Raw genomic sequence first — 16,986 nt, 5'->3', positions numbered from 1 at the left:
GGGCTTTCCCTAATTGCACAAGCCAACGGTTCTACATATAACATGTACAGTAAGACTGAGAGGGGGCAACCTTGGCACAGACCTCTCATTTGTCTTTCTTGTCTTACATCCCAGCTTTTTTGGGGGTGACTGGGTGGGGGGATATTGCTCACAGCAAATTCCCATTGATCATTGTTGCTCCCATAGATACATTTCAGTTTACCAGTCATGAGGCTCCAAATTATACCAGGAGTGGGGTTTGAACCCACGAGAGCATGCGCTCATTGGAACTTAAGTCCAACGCCTTAACCACTCGGCCATCCTGGCGCATATATATTGTGTATGCGTGTTCCTTTAGGAAACAGGAAGATTGGTAGGAGAAAGAAACGTATTATTCTTGTTTGTTAGGATCATAGCCATAAATGGAGGACTCTTATAAAGTCCATGGATTTTCATTCACACATATTACATGAGTTATCTACTCTTTACACACTAAGGATCCACACTACCAGGGCTACGGCACACAGCTGTTTTATAAATCATCAAAACCAATACTATCCTAAGATTTATTATATACAAAAATGATCTGTTCCAAAATGTTTTCATGTAATCCTGAAAACAGAAAAACAATCTTCTGCACTATTAACCATCCACAAATGGAAACAACAGACAATACAGGTGATTTTAGCTAAAGAAGCCAAGAAAAAATTGTGGGGGTTTTTTTTTTTCAAACGATGTAATTTACAGCCACAGAGGACAGGAAGCTGCAGTATGTAGAGAAAGAGAAGAGTTAAACCTATAATCAACATGAGTCCTTGTAGATGGCAGCCTCCGGTTTTTAAAGACTTCTATCGGTCTCTAGTGGACAACAGAGGTAACTGCAGGATTCAAGCCAGAATAATGTAACTGCAGTTCAAAACTACATATTTTTTTTGATTTCCCATAGAAAGTGTGTGTCCACGTGTCAGTCCAAGTGGCAGGATTTAGTAATTCTCGTAATAGTTAAATGTAACTCATTCACAAATATTAAGTCGCAACATTTCAGCCTGACTAACCTTCGAAGATTACACGAAGGCAATGTCCACATATCCACACGCACGCATATATCTAACGTATAACAAATTTCTTTACAGAAACTGTTGAATCAAATTACACTTCTTTTTCACAGCTTCATGGAGTGCACCGTTCCTGGAAATACTGCAATACCAGGTCGATGCGTGGAGTGGACGGAGCAAGCCCCTATTCCATCTCCCTGTTCCAAAAATCAATTTAATATATGGTCCCCGGGTAGGGGACGTATCAGATATTAAACTGATAAGAACAGATACTACACTTGATCTTAGCCAAAAGGCCGAGAAGCGATACCCACATATGGCACGACAGAAACGACTCATTCTGCTTACTGCAACTCTAACTCATGGTTACAATGAAGAACACAGTCGCCTTCTAACAAATGGTAGAGGACAGGTCGATGTTTTACTGACGTTTTACCTCCGAAAATCACAATATAACTATGGTCGGCATGTTTCAGTTTATAAACGGCGCCACATATATAACGACACTTTAGTTTCTGAAACGCCGGTCAGCGCGTGCCGGTTAATGAGATTCAAAATCACGTGGTCGTCTGCAGTCCAATCAGCGGTCGTTAAGACGGAGCGTCTTAAATTCATTTTTATAACTTTCTTGGCGTTATAATTGTTTTCATAATATGATAATTACAAGATGAAAGAATTATAATACCAGTATCGTGCGTTGAAATGAAACGACGAAAATCAAATAAACACGTCTATGATTGTTTAAGGTTTCACAAAGACACACTTCCGCCCTCAGGTGTACAGACAGAAAACTGCACAAAGTCTACTCTAGACCACAGTAATCTACTGTAGAGTACTGACACTGGATTTGCAGCAGTTTCTAACCATGGAAGTGGACATACAAAACTAGCTTAAATAAGTTACAATTATTTATGCATTTTTGTAACTTTGGTGTGAAATGAGAAAGTCTGAGAAAACTTGCAGCTGGAGGGAGGTTGAATGTATCTGTTTATCTTTTCTGCATTTGTATTACTTTAACGAACTAACCCCAGTGCTATTTCTTTTTTTTAAAAACAAACAAAAAAACATAACAAACAAACAAAAGAAAAGCGAATAATTTTTTTTACACTTTAGCTTGTTTAGCAGTTAGCAAAACACCCTTAGGTTAGAAAACACACAAAAAATAAACAAACAAAAACAATTAGGATTAACAAAACAGTACGACATCGACAATTGAAACTAGGGTTAAATGTCAGAATGAAATAAAAGGCACTGTTCATAAAGAGTTGGTTTGACCACACCTACCTTTAAAAGGTTCTCTTAGGGGGCAGTGTTTACTTTATACGAAGTAATAGAATACAAGCCACCCTAAGCCGTAGACCGCAAGACGTCTTAAGATTGTGGTGTGATGGTGTGACATTTAATAAAAACATTAAATAGAACTATTGCCAGCTATTTTTTAAACACTTCAAAAACAAAGCCAGTTTAACCACCTTAAACTAACAAAAGCTACACTTACACCAAAAGAATCAGACATGTAAACTGCTCTTGAAGCATTTACAATTCTTAAGATTGCAGTCCCATTTAGAAGAAAACTGGGTGATGTAGAGACAAGGCACCATCTTGGTTAAAATATATATTTAAGTCAGCTCAAGAGGACAAAGGCAAGGAAGGCAGCAGGTTCGAATGGAATCTGCTCCAGATTGCTCAGGGACTGTGCAGACCAGCTGTGTCAGGTGGTCCTGTACATCTTCAACCTGAGCCTGAGTCTGGAGAGGGGTCCTGAACCGTGGAAGACTTCCTGCATGGTTCCGATGCCAAAAATCGCACACCCCAAGGAGCCAAACAACCTCAAGCCTGTGGCCTCGACTTCTCATCTGATGAAGACCATGGAAAGGCTCGTTCTGCACCACTTTTGCCCACTGGTGAGCTCAGCGATCGACCCCCTGCAGTTCACCTACCGATCTGGAATCGGGGTGGATGACGCTGTCATCTACCTTTTACACCGATCCCTCTCTCACCTAGAACAGTCTGGGAGCACTGTGAGGAAAATGTTTTTTGACTTCTCCAGGAGACTAAGGTCCTTTGGAGTCTGCAGGACTCTCTTAAGGACATTCTATGATACCGTGGTAGCATCTGCCCTTTTCTATGCAATGGCCTGCTGGGGGAGCAGATGCACGGACAGGGACAGGAGCAGGTTTGACAAACTGGTGCGGCGCTCTAGCTCTGTGCTGGGATGTCCTCTGGAGTCTGTGGAGGCAGTGGGCAAGAGGAGGATATTAGTAACGCTGACATCCATCATGAACAACCCACATCACCCTCTGCATGAGTCTGTGTGCTGAGCAGCTCTTTTAGTCAGAGAGTGAAACAGCCTCACTGCAGGAAGGAGCGCTCTCGCAGATCATTCATCCCAACAGCAGTTAGACTCTATAACTCCTCAATCACAAAATCATAAGTCACTGGACATTGTGGACATACACTGTCACACTTCATGCATAATGCATATTTTTATATGTATGGACGTGTGCAGGTATATGTGTATGTATACATATGTATATTTAGTGTGTACATTCAATTCAATTCAATTTTCAATTCAATTTTATTTATAAAGCGCCATATCACAACAAAAGTCGCCTCAAGGCGCTTCATAGATACAGAGAAAAACCCAACAATCATATGACCCCCTATGAGCAAGCACTTTGGCGACAGTGGGAAGGAAAAACTCCCTTTTAACAGGAAGAAACCTCCGGCAGAACCAGGCTCAGGGAGGGGCGGCCATCTGCTGCGACCGGTTGGGGTGAGAGAAGGAAGACAGGATAAAAGACATGCTGTGGAAGAGAGACAGAGATTAATAACAGATATGATTCAATGCAGAGAGGTCAATTCACACATAGTGAGTGAGAAAGGTGACTGGAAAGGAAAAACTCAGTGCATCATGGGAATCCCTCGGCAGCCTACATCTATTGCAGCATAACTAAGGGAGGATTCAGGGTCACCTGGTCCAGCCCTAACTATATGCTTTAGCAAAAAGGAAAGTTTTAAGCCTAATCTTAAAAGTAGAGATAGTGTCTGTCTCCCGAATCCAAACTGGAAGCTGGTTCCACAGAAGAGGGGCCTGAAAACTGAAGGCTCTCCCTCCCATTCTACTTTTAAATACTCTAGGAACAACAAGTAGGCCTGCAGAGCGAGAGCGAAGTGCTCTAATAGGGTGATATGGTACTACAAGGTCATTAAGATAAGATGGGGCCTGATTATTTAAGACCTTGTATGTGAGGAGCAAGATTTTGAATTCAATTCTGGATTTAACAGGAAGCCAATGAAGGGAAGCCAAAACAGGAGAAATCTGCTCTCTCTTTCTAGTCCCTGTCAGGACTCTTGCTGCAGCATTTTGGATTAGCTGAAGGCTTTTCAGTGAGTTTTTTGGACATCCTGATAATAATGAATTACAGTACACATGTGTGTGTAGTGTGCATGTACATGTCTATACTTATAGATATCTATTACTTACAAATTAATAGTAGCGGTAAAATAGTTAAATTTATGTCTTGCATGTTTCTACAACCATATCCATAATCACATACTGTGTATGCTACCACTGTATATATCACAGGTGTCAAACTCTGGCCCGCGGGCCAAATTTGGCCCGCAGCCTAATTACATTTGGCCCGCGAAGCCATACCAAATTACTATTAGAGCTGGCCTACTGGTATTATACAGCTAATATATATATTGTTTAGTATTAAGCTTTGCTTGTTCCATATTCAGTTTTTCAGCAAAACTTGTTTGAGTCCATAAGAAAAGATTCATTCTTATATCTGAGAATCTGAAGATTTTGTTTTTCAATAAATATTAACATTAGCCCGCGACTTTGTTCCAGTTTTGAATTTTGGCCCACTGTGTATTTGAGTTTGACACCCCTGGTATATATTGTATTATCTTACTTATTTTGTATTTGTTTGTATTTTATTTGTATTTTTGTATTTTCCTGCTGCTATCTGTACCTGAGCTGAGGTAACGCAAAAATTTCCCCGCTGTGGGATCAATAGTCTTATCTTATCTTATCTTATTTTAGAGAAGAGAAATACATTTGTTTTGGCCGATTTCTCAACTTGACCTCCAGCTTTAGGCAACTAAAAAAAATGGCACAGTGTCCCACATTGTAAGGAAATATGGGCAAAGCTGCTGGGGGAAAGGGTTTGCTTCAAAACAATCCAACAACTACTGTACATGCTGGGATAAAGAAACATTTAACATAATAGGTCTGTAGTCCGTTATACTGCTGTGAGAAAATACATGCAATGTGTCACAAAATACAGTGTCATCACTTTTTGGCAAGATAAATAAAATTCTTGAAAAGTGCAATTACACATGGCTGCTTTGCCAAAAATAGAAATAGTGAGTGGTTAAGGTTCTCGGTATTTAACTTCTTGAAGTTGAACAAATGTCAGTAGACTTCCTGTTTACACGTTGTGTCAGGACAAGCGAGCCACACTGTATCTACTTTAAGAAGCTCATGTGCAGCAGATGCAGCAATACCTTTAAATGTCACTCAGCTCTGCCCAGATAAGTGACTTCCCATTGTTCCCAGAGTGAAAAGGAATGGCATTAACACAAGAAAGAAAACAGCGGTTTAATACAAGACATTTTAAAAAAAAATGAAAAAAAGAAAAGAAAAAGAAATTATGATTTCACAGAAACATCCCTGGTTAATATTAGTTTTACATTGAAAAGTGTTCAACTGCCTTTCAGAGAGGTGACACCTCCCAATTTCAAGGTAGTTATTTTATTCACTTTTTCCATTTCCATTTAACAATTTTCCCTTTGGGTTCAGCATCACAGCTTTTTTTTGTGGGAAAGATATTGCTCACATCAAATACCTAAAAACCATATCTGTTGCTCTCATAGATTCCATCCAGTTTACCACACAGGAGGCTCCAAATTGTACCAGGAGTGGGGTTTGAACCCACGAGAGCATCCGCTCATTGAAACTTAAGTCCAACGCCTTAACCACTCAGCCATCCTGGTGCATATATTTACGTTTTGCCAAATCATGTGCATACATAGTAGCCCTTACTGGTAATCTCTTATGCATTAAGAGCTAATTAAAATCCTTACATCTATTATTCAGTTCTTTATCCTGCACCCTTTCCCACATTTCCGCCTCCCTGATCAAAACCCCAGTCTTATACTTTTGCACCAAGGTTCTATACAGAAGTCTATGATTTATAATTATTATTACATCTTTACATTCCTTATTTTTCTTTCTCCATCTGTCCATTTGACGGTAATAAGTTGGTCTATCCTCAGCTTTGGGGACCTTATTATCCCATTCAATCAAAAACCGCAGAGGTAAAGACAACCAGAAACAGATTAAAGCTTGGCACTTGTGTATATATGCTCCTTTAGCAATTTGCATACATTACTGCAAAAAATCATGTCCAACTTCAGAGGGATGCATGGCACATTCCTTCCCCCCTACCTTATCTCTTGGTACATCATCCCCCTTTTCACATATTCATAATCCCTCCCCACATAAACTTAAACATTTTTCATATAAACCTCAACACACATGGAATTGGGAAGATGTAAGCAAGGTGGAGAAGGCCTGGTAGGATATCAGCTTTGATAACTAGCACCTTTCCCAAAATGGTAAGCTTCCTCTTGTTCCATAGCCCCAATTTTATACGCATCTTCTTCAAAATCTTTCCCCAATTAAAGATAGCATCCCCCTCTGTATTCCCAAAGGAAATACCCAAGACCTCCATTGGCCCTCCACATAATTGATATTCACAAATTGCCTCTCTCCTGCCCGCCCATCTTCCCAGGTATTTATACATTGACTTATACTTGTTTATTTGAGGCCCCGCAGCCTTCAAAAACTCCTGTATAACTCTTATTGATTCTGTTACACTTTTATCATCAGCCAGGTACAGCATTGTGTCGTCCGCATACTGTTAAATTTTTAATGTTTCTCCTCCCGGTAACTGTATTCCTGTTATGTCTGGGCTTTCCCTAATTGCACAAGCCAACGGTTCTACATATAACATGTACAGTAAGACTGAGAGGGGGCGACCTTGGCACAGACCTCTCATTTGTCTTTCTTGTCTTACATCCCAGCTTTTTTGGGGGTGACTGGGTGGGGGGATATTGCTCACAGCAAATTCCTAAAAACTCCTATTGATCATTGTTGCTCCCATAGATACATTTCAGTTTACCAGTCATGAGGCTCCAAATTATACCAGGAGTGGGGTTTGAACCCACGAGAGCATCCGCTCATTGGAACTTAAGTCCAACGCCTTAACCACTCGGCCATCCTGGCGCATATATATTGTGTATGCGTGTTCCTTTAGGAAACAGGAAGATTGGTAGGAGAAAGAAACGTATTATTCTTGTTTGTTAGGATCATAGCCATAAATGGAGGACTCTTATAAAGTCCATGGATTTTCATTCACACATATTACATGAGTTATCTACTCTTTACACACTAAGGATCCACACTACCAGGGCTACGGCACACAGCTGTTTTATAAATCATCAAAACCAATACTATCCTAAGATTTATTATATACAAAAATGATCTGTTCCAAAATGTTTTCATGTAATCCTGAAAACAGAAAAACAATCTTCTGCACTATTAACCATCCACAAATGGAAACAACAGACAATACAGGTGATTTTAGCTAAAGAAGCCAAGAAAAAATTGTGGGGTTTTTTTTTTTCAAACGATGTAATTTACAGCCACAGAGGACAGGAAGCTGCAGTATGTAGAGAAAGAGAAGAGTTAAACCTATAATCAACATGAGTCCTTGTAGATGGCAGCCTCCGGTTTTTAAAGACTTCTATCGGTCTCTAGTGGACAACAGAGGTAACTGCAGGATTCGAGCCAGAATAATGTAACTGCAGTTCAAAACTACATATTTTTTTGATTTCCCATAGAAAGTGTGTGTCCACGTGTCAGTCCAAGTGGCAGGATTTAGTAATTCTCGTAATAGTTAAATGTAACTCATTCACAAACATTAAGTCGCAACATTTCAGCCTGACTAACCTTCGAAGATTACACGAAGGCAATGTCCACATATCCACACGCACGCATATACCTAACGTATAACAAATTTCTTTACAGAAACTGTTGAATCAAATTACACTTCTTTTTCACAGCTTCAGGGAGTGCACCGTTCCTGGAAATACTGCAATACCAGGTCGATGCGTGGAGTGGACGGAGCAAGCCCCTATTCCATCTCCCTGTTCCAAAAATCAATTTAATATATGGTCCCCGGGTAGGGGACGTATCAGATATTAAACTGATAAGAACAGATACTACACTTGATCTTAGCCAAAAGGCCGAGAAGCGATACCCACATATGGCACGACAGAAACGACTCATTCTGCTTACTGCAACTCTAACTCATGGTTACAATGAAGAACACAGTCGCCTTCTAACAAATGGTAGAGGACAGGTCGATGTTTTACTGACGTTTTACCTCCGAAAATCACAATATAACTATGGTCGGCATGTTTCAGTTTATAAACGGCGCCACATATATAACGACACTTTAGTTTCTGAAACGCCGGTCAGCGCGTGCCGGTTAATGAGATTCAAAATCACGTGGTCGTCTGCAGTCCAATCAGCGGTCGTTAAGACGGAGCGTCTTAAATTCATTTTTATAACTTTCTTGGCGTTATAATTGTTTTCATAATATGATAATTACAAGATGAAAGAATTATAATACCAGTATCGTGCGTTGAAATGAAACGACGAAAATCAAATAAACACGTCTATGATTGTTTAAGGTTTCACAAAGACACACTTCCGCCCTCAGGTGTACAGACAGAAAACTGCACAAAGTCTACTCTAGACCACAGTAATCTACTGTAGAGTACTGACACTGGATTTGCAGCAGTTTCTAACCATGGAAGTGGACATACAAAACTAGCTTAAATAAGTTACAATTATTTATGCATTTTTGTAACTTTGGTGTGAAATGAGAAAGTCTGAGAAAACTTGCAGCTGGAGGGAGGTTGAATGTATCTGTTTATCTTTTCTGCATTTGTATTACTTTAACGAACTAACCCCAGTGCTATTTCTTTTTTTTAAAAACAAACAAAAAAACATAACAAACAAACAAAAGAAAAGCGAATAATTTTTTTTACACTTTAGCTTGTTTAGCAGTTAGCAAAACACCCTTAGGTTAGAAAACACACAAAAAATAAACAAACAAAAACAATTAGGATTAACAAAACAGTACGACATCGACAATTGAAACTAGGGTTAAATGTCAGAATGAAATAAAAGGCACTGTTCATAAAGAGTTGGTTTGACCACACCTACCTTTAAAAGGTTCTCTTAGGGGGCAGTGTTTACTTTATACGAAGTAATAGAATACAAGCCACCCTAAGCCGTAGACCGCAAGACGTCTTAAGATTGTGGTGTGACGGTGTGACATTTAATAAAAACATTAAATAGAACTATTGCCAGCTATTTTTTAAACACTTCAAAAACAAAGCCAGTTTAACCACCTTAAACTAACAAAAGCTACACTTACACCAAAAGAATCAGACATGTAAACTGCTCTTGAAGCATTTACAATTCTTAAGATTGCAGTCCCATTTAGAAGAAAACTGGGTGATGTAGAGACAAGGCACCATCTTGGTTAAAATATATATTTAAGTCAGCTCAAGAGGACAAAGGCAAGGAAGGCAGCAGGTTCGAATGGAATCTGCTCCAGATTGCTCAGGGACTGTGCAGACCAGCTGTGTCAGGTGGTCCTGTACATCTTCAACCTGAGCCTGAGTCTGGAGAGGGGTCCTGAACCGTGGAAGACTTCCTGCATGGTTCCGATGCCAAAAATCGCACACCCCAAGGAGCCAAACAACCTCAAGCCTGTGGCCTCGACTTCTCATCTGATGAAGACCATGGAAAGGCTCGTTCTGCACCACTTTTGCCCACTGGTGAGCTCAGCGATCGACCCCCTGCAGTTCACCTACCGATCTGGAATCGGGGTGGATGACGCCGTCATCTACCTTTTACACCAATCCCTCTCTCACCTAGAACAGTCTGGGAGCACTGTGAGGAAAATGTTTTTTGACTTCTCCAGGAGACTAAGGTCCTTTGGAGTCTGCAGGACTCTCTTAAGGACATTCTATGATACCGTGGTAGCATCTGCCCTTTTCTATGCAATGGCCTGCTGGGGGAGCAGATGCACGGACAGGGACAGGAGCAGGTTTGACAAACTGGTGCGGAGCTCTAGCTCTGTGCTGGGATGTCCTCTGGAGTCTGTGGAGGCAGTGGGCAAGAGGAGGATATTAGTAACGCTGACATCCATCATGAACAACCCACATCACCCTCTGCATGAGTCTGTGTGCTGAGCAGCTCTTTTAGTCAGAGAGTGAAACAGCCTCACTGCAGGAAGGAGCGCTCTCGCAGATCATTCATCCCAACAGCAGTTAGACTCTATAACTCCTCAATCACAAAATCATAAGTCACTGGACATTGTGGACATACACTGTCACACTTCATGCATAATGCATCTTTTTATATGTATGGACGTGTGCAGGTATATGTGTATGTATACATATGTATATTTAGTGTGTACATTCAATTCAATTCAATTTTCAATTCAATTTTATTTATAAAGCGCCATATCACAACAAAAGTCGCCTCAAGGCGCTTCATAGATACAGAGAAAAACCCAACAATCATATGACCCCCTATGAGCAAGCACTTTGGCGACAGTGGGAAGGAAAAACTCCCTTTTAACAGGAAGAAACCTCCGGCAGAACCAGGCTCAGGGAGGGGCGGCCATCTGCTGCGACCGGTTGGGGTGAGAGAAGGAAGACAGGATAAAAGACATGCTGTGGAAGAGAGACAGAGATTAATAACAGATATGATTCAATGCAGAGAGGTCAATTCACACATAGTGAGTGAGAAAGGTGACTGGAAAGGAAAAACTCAGTGCATCATGGGAATCCCTCGGCAGCCTACATCTATTGCAGCATAACTAAGGGAGGATTCAGGGTCACCTGGTCCAGCCCTAACTATATGCTTTAGCAAAAAGGAAAGTTTTAAGCCTAATCTTAAAAGTAGAGATAGTGTCTGTCTCCCGAATCCAAACTGGAAGCTGGTTCCACAGAAGAGGGGCCTGAAAACTGAAGGCTTTGCCTCTCATTCTACTTTTAAATACTCTAGGAACAACAAGTAGGCCTGCAGAGCGAGAGCGAAGTGCTCTAATAGGGTGATATGGTACTACAAGGTCATTAAGATAAGATGGGGCCTGATTATTTAAGACCTTGTATGTGAGGAGCAAGATTTTGAATTCAATTCTGGATTTAACAGGAAGCCAATGAAGGGAAGCCAATACAGGAGAAATCTGCTCTCTCTTTCTAGTCCCTGTCAGGACTCTTGCTGCAGCATTTTGGATTAGCTGAAGGCTTTTCAGCGAGTTTTTTGGACATCCTGATAATAATGAATTACAGTACACATGTGTGTGTAGTGTGCATGTACATGTCTATACTTATAGATATCTATTACTTACAAATTAATAGTAGCGGTAAAATAGTTAAATTTATGTCTTGCATGTTTCTACAACCATATCCATAATCACATACTGTGTATACTACCACTGTATATATCACAGGTGTCAAACTCTGGCCCGCGGGCCAAACTTGGCCCGCAGCCTAATTACATTTGGCCCGCGAAGCCATACCAAATTACTATTAGAGCTGGCCTACTGGTATTATACAGCTAATATATATATTGTTTAGTATTAAGCTTTGCTTGTTCCATATTCAGTTTTTCAGCAAAACTTGTTTGAGTCCATAAGAAAAGATTCATTCTTATATCTGAGAATCTGAAGATTTTGTTTTTCAATAAATATTAACGTTAGCCCGCAACTTTGTTCCAGTTTTGAATATTGGCCCACTGTGTATTTGAGTTTGACACCCCTGTTCTACAGCATCACTGAGACCATGAATCTCCTCCACAGAGTCCAGGCCAGGTTCACTCAGCCTCTCTATCCTGGTTTTTGGTTGTCAGCATTTGTTGGAGACACTGTTGAGTTGTGTAAGTTAAAGTAGACCGGAGTGATGACTGATCTGTGGTGAACAGTAAAATAATATATGCTGAGATGTGGCTGCACTGCTGAGGTCAAACTCTGTGGGTGAGAATTTAAAAAAATTGAAAAATACTGCATTTATAAAAGCAGGTATACTTATAACATATGCAGATTTTATAAGAATAAAACTTGCATTAGAAAGTGTTTTGATTTATTCATTTAAATAAACCTATTAATTTCTCTGAACACAATCATCTCCGAAAGGAATGTATTATAATGTAAGAAAATGTCATTATAATTTATATATTAATTAATTCAATGTCTATATTTGTTGCTGGGTATTTCATATGCTGTGTATTCTTCTTGTATATATTATAAAGCTGTTTTAATGATATTACAAAATCACAGCAGTATTAAATGTAAATTTAAGCACGTTTAATTGAAGCATTCTGAATAATGACCAAATTTACTTTTGGTAGCTATAATGTTAACACTAATGCTTTCAATCTTTACAAATGCAGGATTTTTAATTGTTATAGAGTATATTTAGTGTAAAAGCTCAGGTTATCTTTTCTTCCACTGAGCAAAACGGTCCCGTCTTTTGTAACCTGCAAAGCAGAAGAGCCACACCTGATGGTTGCATTTATTTCTGATAGATTTCCTATTGTCCTGTCCATGGCCATTTAAAATAAATCTTGGATTTGTTCCACTTTTATGATTCTCAATTTCTTTACTTTTATTTTAATATAACAAATAAGTAAAAGGTTACAAAAGTAAATAAAAGTAAACATTTCACCAGACAGTGTTACTTTCAGATTTATTACACAACTTGTTTAAACATTCCACAACAATCATGCAGGAATAAAATGGGAATTATACAAAGCTTTACACGCTTCTCCAATCACACTTCAGGAATAACTGGACTTCTGATCATTGTCTCAAAAACACTCAAAATGTGAGGTAATTTTTAAAAATCATTATCTACAGACGAAAGACCGTGTGTTGACTGAATGCCAAAGAGGGTGAAAGAAACAAAAACACTCATTATAGGGTAATGAAGTCAGCAATTAACTATACATAACTGTGCACTGCGTCAGCATTGAGTTCATTTGGAATATTAAAGTTTAAAATGCCAGGAATGTCAACAAATGCACCATCAATTCCTTATCCCTTATTTGATGTCCTCCTTAGAAGTAAAAAAAAATTACACATCAGAAATTATTAACATAACACCTTGTCCTTTTTTCTTTTGTACATCAATTCTACAAAAGAAATAAAAGCTACAGTAAAACAGACGCACAAACAAAGTCAGGGCGCTCTGGGATCATTGGACATTTATCATTTCATTCCCTTAAATTCTTACCATTCAGAGAAAATCTGTAAAGGTGCAGAAAGTGTCTTACCTAAATTCTGACTTTGAAAGGTCAAATACTTGAGAGTCAATCATAACTACCTCAGCCTCAGCATATATCTATACTTAAAAATATCAAAGCTTGAGATAATTAAGATAACGGTTGTTATAATTACCTTCTGTTCTTTTAACGCCTGTAACACAAAAAGCTTCCTGTCTTTTTTTTAAGAGCTGAAACATGTTTTGGGGGTTTTCCTTAGTTGCATACACTATACACACTATATGGACAAACGTATTGAGCCACAACTTTCAGTCTTTCAGTCTCATTGCCACAGGTGTGTAAAATCAAGCACCTACCCACACAGTCTGTCTTTTGTGAAAGAATGAGTCATTCTGAAGAGCTCACATTCAAGCGTAGTGCTGCGGTACCTCTGCAACAAGTCAGTTTTCATGCTAGATATATTCAACAATCAGCTGTAAGTGGTTTTATTGCAAAGTGGAAGTGTTTAGGAACCACAGCAACTCAGTCATGAAGTAATAAGAGCAGAGGAGGCATAGTGTTTAACAGTCAGCAACGCTCTGCTGACTCTGCCGCGCTCCAAAGCTCCTCTAGCATTAACATCCTGAGTTCAATTCCACCATCAGGCCGGGGTCTTTCTGTGTGGAGTTTGCATGTTCTGCCCGTGTTTGCGTGGGTTCTCTCCGGGTACTCCGGCTTCCTCCCACTGTCCAAAGACATGCACTTGGGGATAGGTTAATTGGTTAATCCAAATTGCCCATAGGTGTGAATGTGCGAGTGAATGTGAGTGCGAATGGTTGTCTGTCTCTGTGTGTTGGCCCTGCGACTAATTATTGGAATTCAATCCAGATAACAGTTTCCCCCTTACTTGCTAAAAAAAAAAAACGCATATGAGAGCTAGCTAAGCTCTTTCAATAAAAAATTGAATATGCCTGATGAGGGTTTTTTACACATAATCTGGGTGTTTGGCGTTAAACACTGTTGTTATTAACAGATTTTAAAAAACGCAAAGTTTCCAAAACTCCACTGTCTTTGTGCAAATATCTAGCTTTTAGCCGCTAATAGCAAACTAGCAAGATGTAAAAGTCTATTGGAGCTGCTAAAAGTGAACAAAGCTAATTGTGTGTGTGTGTGTGTTCACTTTTTCAGTAAGTTGCAGATGTTATAAGAACAGAAGCTACCCAGAAGATTGAAGAGCAGTAACAAAAAGCCATATGTCACAGCTTTTACTAAAAGGTGACTTACACATGTTATAAGCAACCTTAACATGTCTTCAAATCTCCCTTTAAGTCACTGCGAGCAAACTTCACAATAGCCATTGTGTATGCTCTTATTTATGCTTTTCCTGCTGTGTCATATATCAAAATGTCTGCTGTGGGAAAAGCTCCCCAGTTTTGTTGATCCTATCAGGGTTAGAAACAAATAATAACAATTTAATAAACACTTTAGCCACAAATACTGTGTAAAAAAAAAAAAGGTCAGATCATGAGAAAAACAGGCACCATATCCACCATAATCTCAATGGAAAATATCAGGTAAATATCAAACATGACTATATAAGAATTATGGATAAAAAGAAGTCTAATTTTGAAGCATATAAATAGAAAACAATGAAAAGTAAAGTTTGTATTATCAACGTGTACTACTTTACAGTGTGCTCATTAAACACATACTCTCCCAGATGTAACAATGTAACGATGAAGCCAAACAATCATATTTTATGGGTTAGTGGTTTGTTTGTTTTTTAACTTCCATTTCCATTTTCATGCGCCGGCTGTTTGTGAGGTTGTTCGAGTATTTTTAGATCAAGTCAGATGAGATCATATTCTTTGGTAAAAGGAGGGTGAAGAGGATGTTTGTATGAATTACCTCTGATAACACTACGCACGTCAACAAACCAATGATAAAAGGCCTTATACACAAGTTTAAAAATACAATGATAAAAAGTGATAGTATCAAAGTTTCCACAGTACAATACATACAACAGATTATTGCACCAAATGTAACTATTATAAATGTTATAGCAGAGCGACTTAGTGACACTGTTTCACTTTCTCCACTCTCTGGATTTAAAGCCACCCATAAATGAATAATACAATTAAAAAGCGAATGTTCAGTAGGGAACGTTTTAAAGACCAAAAATTATTATTTGCTGAATGATTAAGTAAAAAAATTATAGTGGCAAGTAGTTACATAGCCAATCGGTCATTTTGTATCAAAATTCTCATTAACTATATGTGTATTACACATGTTGTAAAGTCACAAATATTAAACCAATAAAGCTTTGTGCATCTTACATTTACACTAAACTGGCATTTCAGAAAACATCGCTTTCACCTACGGTCGGCTTCAAGTGTGTTACAGGGTAATGGTAATATACCTAAAAATGCACAATAAATACTAACCTTAAATAATAAGCATGATTGGACTTTGTCATCACTTAAAAAATAATGAGCTGCTTAAACTTTTCCTTTAGGAAAGTTACATTTTAAGTGATGGTTTTAAGTGATGATGCTGTGAGACTCACAGCAGTGATGGTGTGATCACCAAATGTTGCTATCAGCTCGTCTTTCCTCTGGAGGAACAGCGCCCTCTCTCTGCAGATTTCCCACTAAAACCTAGAGGCCTGTGGTGGGAGAAAGCCTTATTAGATGGTCTGATTTGTTTACTTTCAGCATTTTGTCCATACACTGCCTGGCCAAAAAAACAAATTTTACAAAGCAAAAAAAAAAGAAAAATTTTCATCCATCATTTTTCATCCAAGTATGTTGGAAGGGTCAAATTATTGGCCTCTTTCAGGCAAAGAAAACAACTAAAGAGACTGATAAACTACTAAAACCGGGTAGGGGCTTTCCAAGTTCTCATTACAATAAGGCAGTAAGCACAGAGTAAAAAGAACAGGACTAAACAAAACCACTCGTCAATGAAAGGGTAGAAAAGGGTTCAATTTGGTAGGAAGTATAAAGATTGGACTCAGCAGTGGAAAAATTGACAGATTTAACCCTTTAACGCCTATTGTTTCATATTACATACATTCAGTTTTTTGTGAGTTATATCATCAGTGTGATTTTTTTTCCCAATAACAAACCTAAAAAAATTAATTTTTAAGTATTTTCTTTGAAGCCAGATGTAGCAAACACAATATAAATTAAAAGTCATATATAGAAATTAAAATGTAATTCATTTTTCAAACAAATTTGCTAGATAGTTCAATAAACTCTCCATTTTCAAAAAATTCAAAGAACTTTCTAGCAATTATTTCATATTTCAGGCTTTCATAACCCTGCAGGAGCATGCAACTGTGTATGTACAAAAACGTGGTGACGCTGCATAAGCTTATCGAAACAATGCCATGGTGAATGCGAGCTGTCATCAAAGCTAAAAAGGCAGTGCAAGATATTATTAGATTTTTTTTGACAGGCAGTGTATTTTCTGATCTGTGAGCAAGGATGCCAATAAGACTTTTGAGTCTTTAGCTGGGTAAAAGTGTTTAACTTTTAAAAGTCATATCATTCGAATTACATTCAGCAACACATTCATAGCAGATGAGAT

At 38.7% G+C, this 16,986-nt stretch overlaps 5 non-coding genes across 5 annotated transcripts; all 5 read right to left on the bottom strand.

The window, feature by feature from the left end:
• Positions 1-223: 223 nt before the first annotated feature.
• trnal-uaa (transfer RNA leucine (anticodon UAA)) lies at positions 224-306 on the bottom strand. Its single transcript has one exon. It is a non-coding gene; the product is annotated as a tRNA-Leu (tRNA).
• Positions 307-1,151: 845 nt separating this feature from the next.
• LOC113031276 (U2 spliceosomal RNA) lies at positions 1,152-1,342 on the bottom strand. Its single transcript, XR_003273707.2, has one exon. It is a non-coding gene; the product is annotated as a U2 spliceosomal RNA (small nuclear RNA).
• Positions 1,343-5,955: 4,613 nt separating this feature from the next.
• Positions 5,956-6,038, bottom strand: trnal-uaa (transfer RNA leucine (anticodon UAA)). The gene has a single exon. It is a non-coding gene; the product is annotated as a tRNA-Leu (tRNA).
• Positions 6,039-7,249: 1,211 nt separating this feature from the next.
• Positions 7,250-7,332, bottom strand: trnal-uaa (transfer RNA leucine (anticodon UAA)). Its single transcript has one exon. It is a non-coding gene; the product is annotated as a tRNA-Leu (tRNA).
• An 843-nt stretch (positions 7,333-8,175) lies between these two features.
• On the bottom strand, positions 8,176-8,366 carry LOC145431632 (U2 spliceosomal RNA). The gene has a single exon (XR_013911973.1). It is a non-coding gene; the product is annotated as a U2 spliceosomal RNA (small nuclear RNA).
• Positions 8,367-16,986: the final 8,620 nt, after the last annotated feature.

This window comes from Astatotilapia calliptera, chromosome 10 (assembly GCF_964374335.1).
Source record: "Astatotilapia calliptera chromosome 10, fAstCal68.1, whole genome shotgun sequence".
NCBI lineage: Eukaryota > Metazoa > Chordata > Actinopteri > Cichliformes > Cichlidae > Astatotilapia > Astatotilapia calliptera.
The sequence above is the reverse complement of the archived record's forward strand: the minus strand, read 5'-3'. Positions and strand labels throughout refer to the sequence as shown.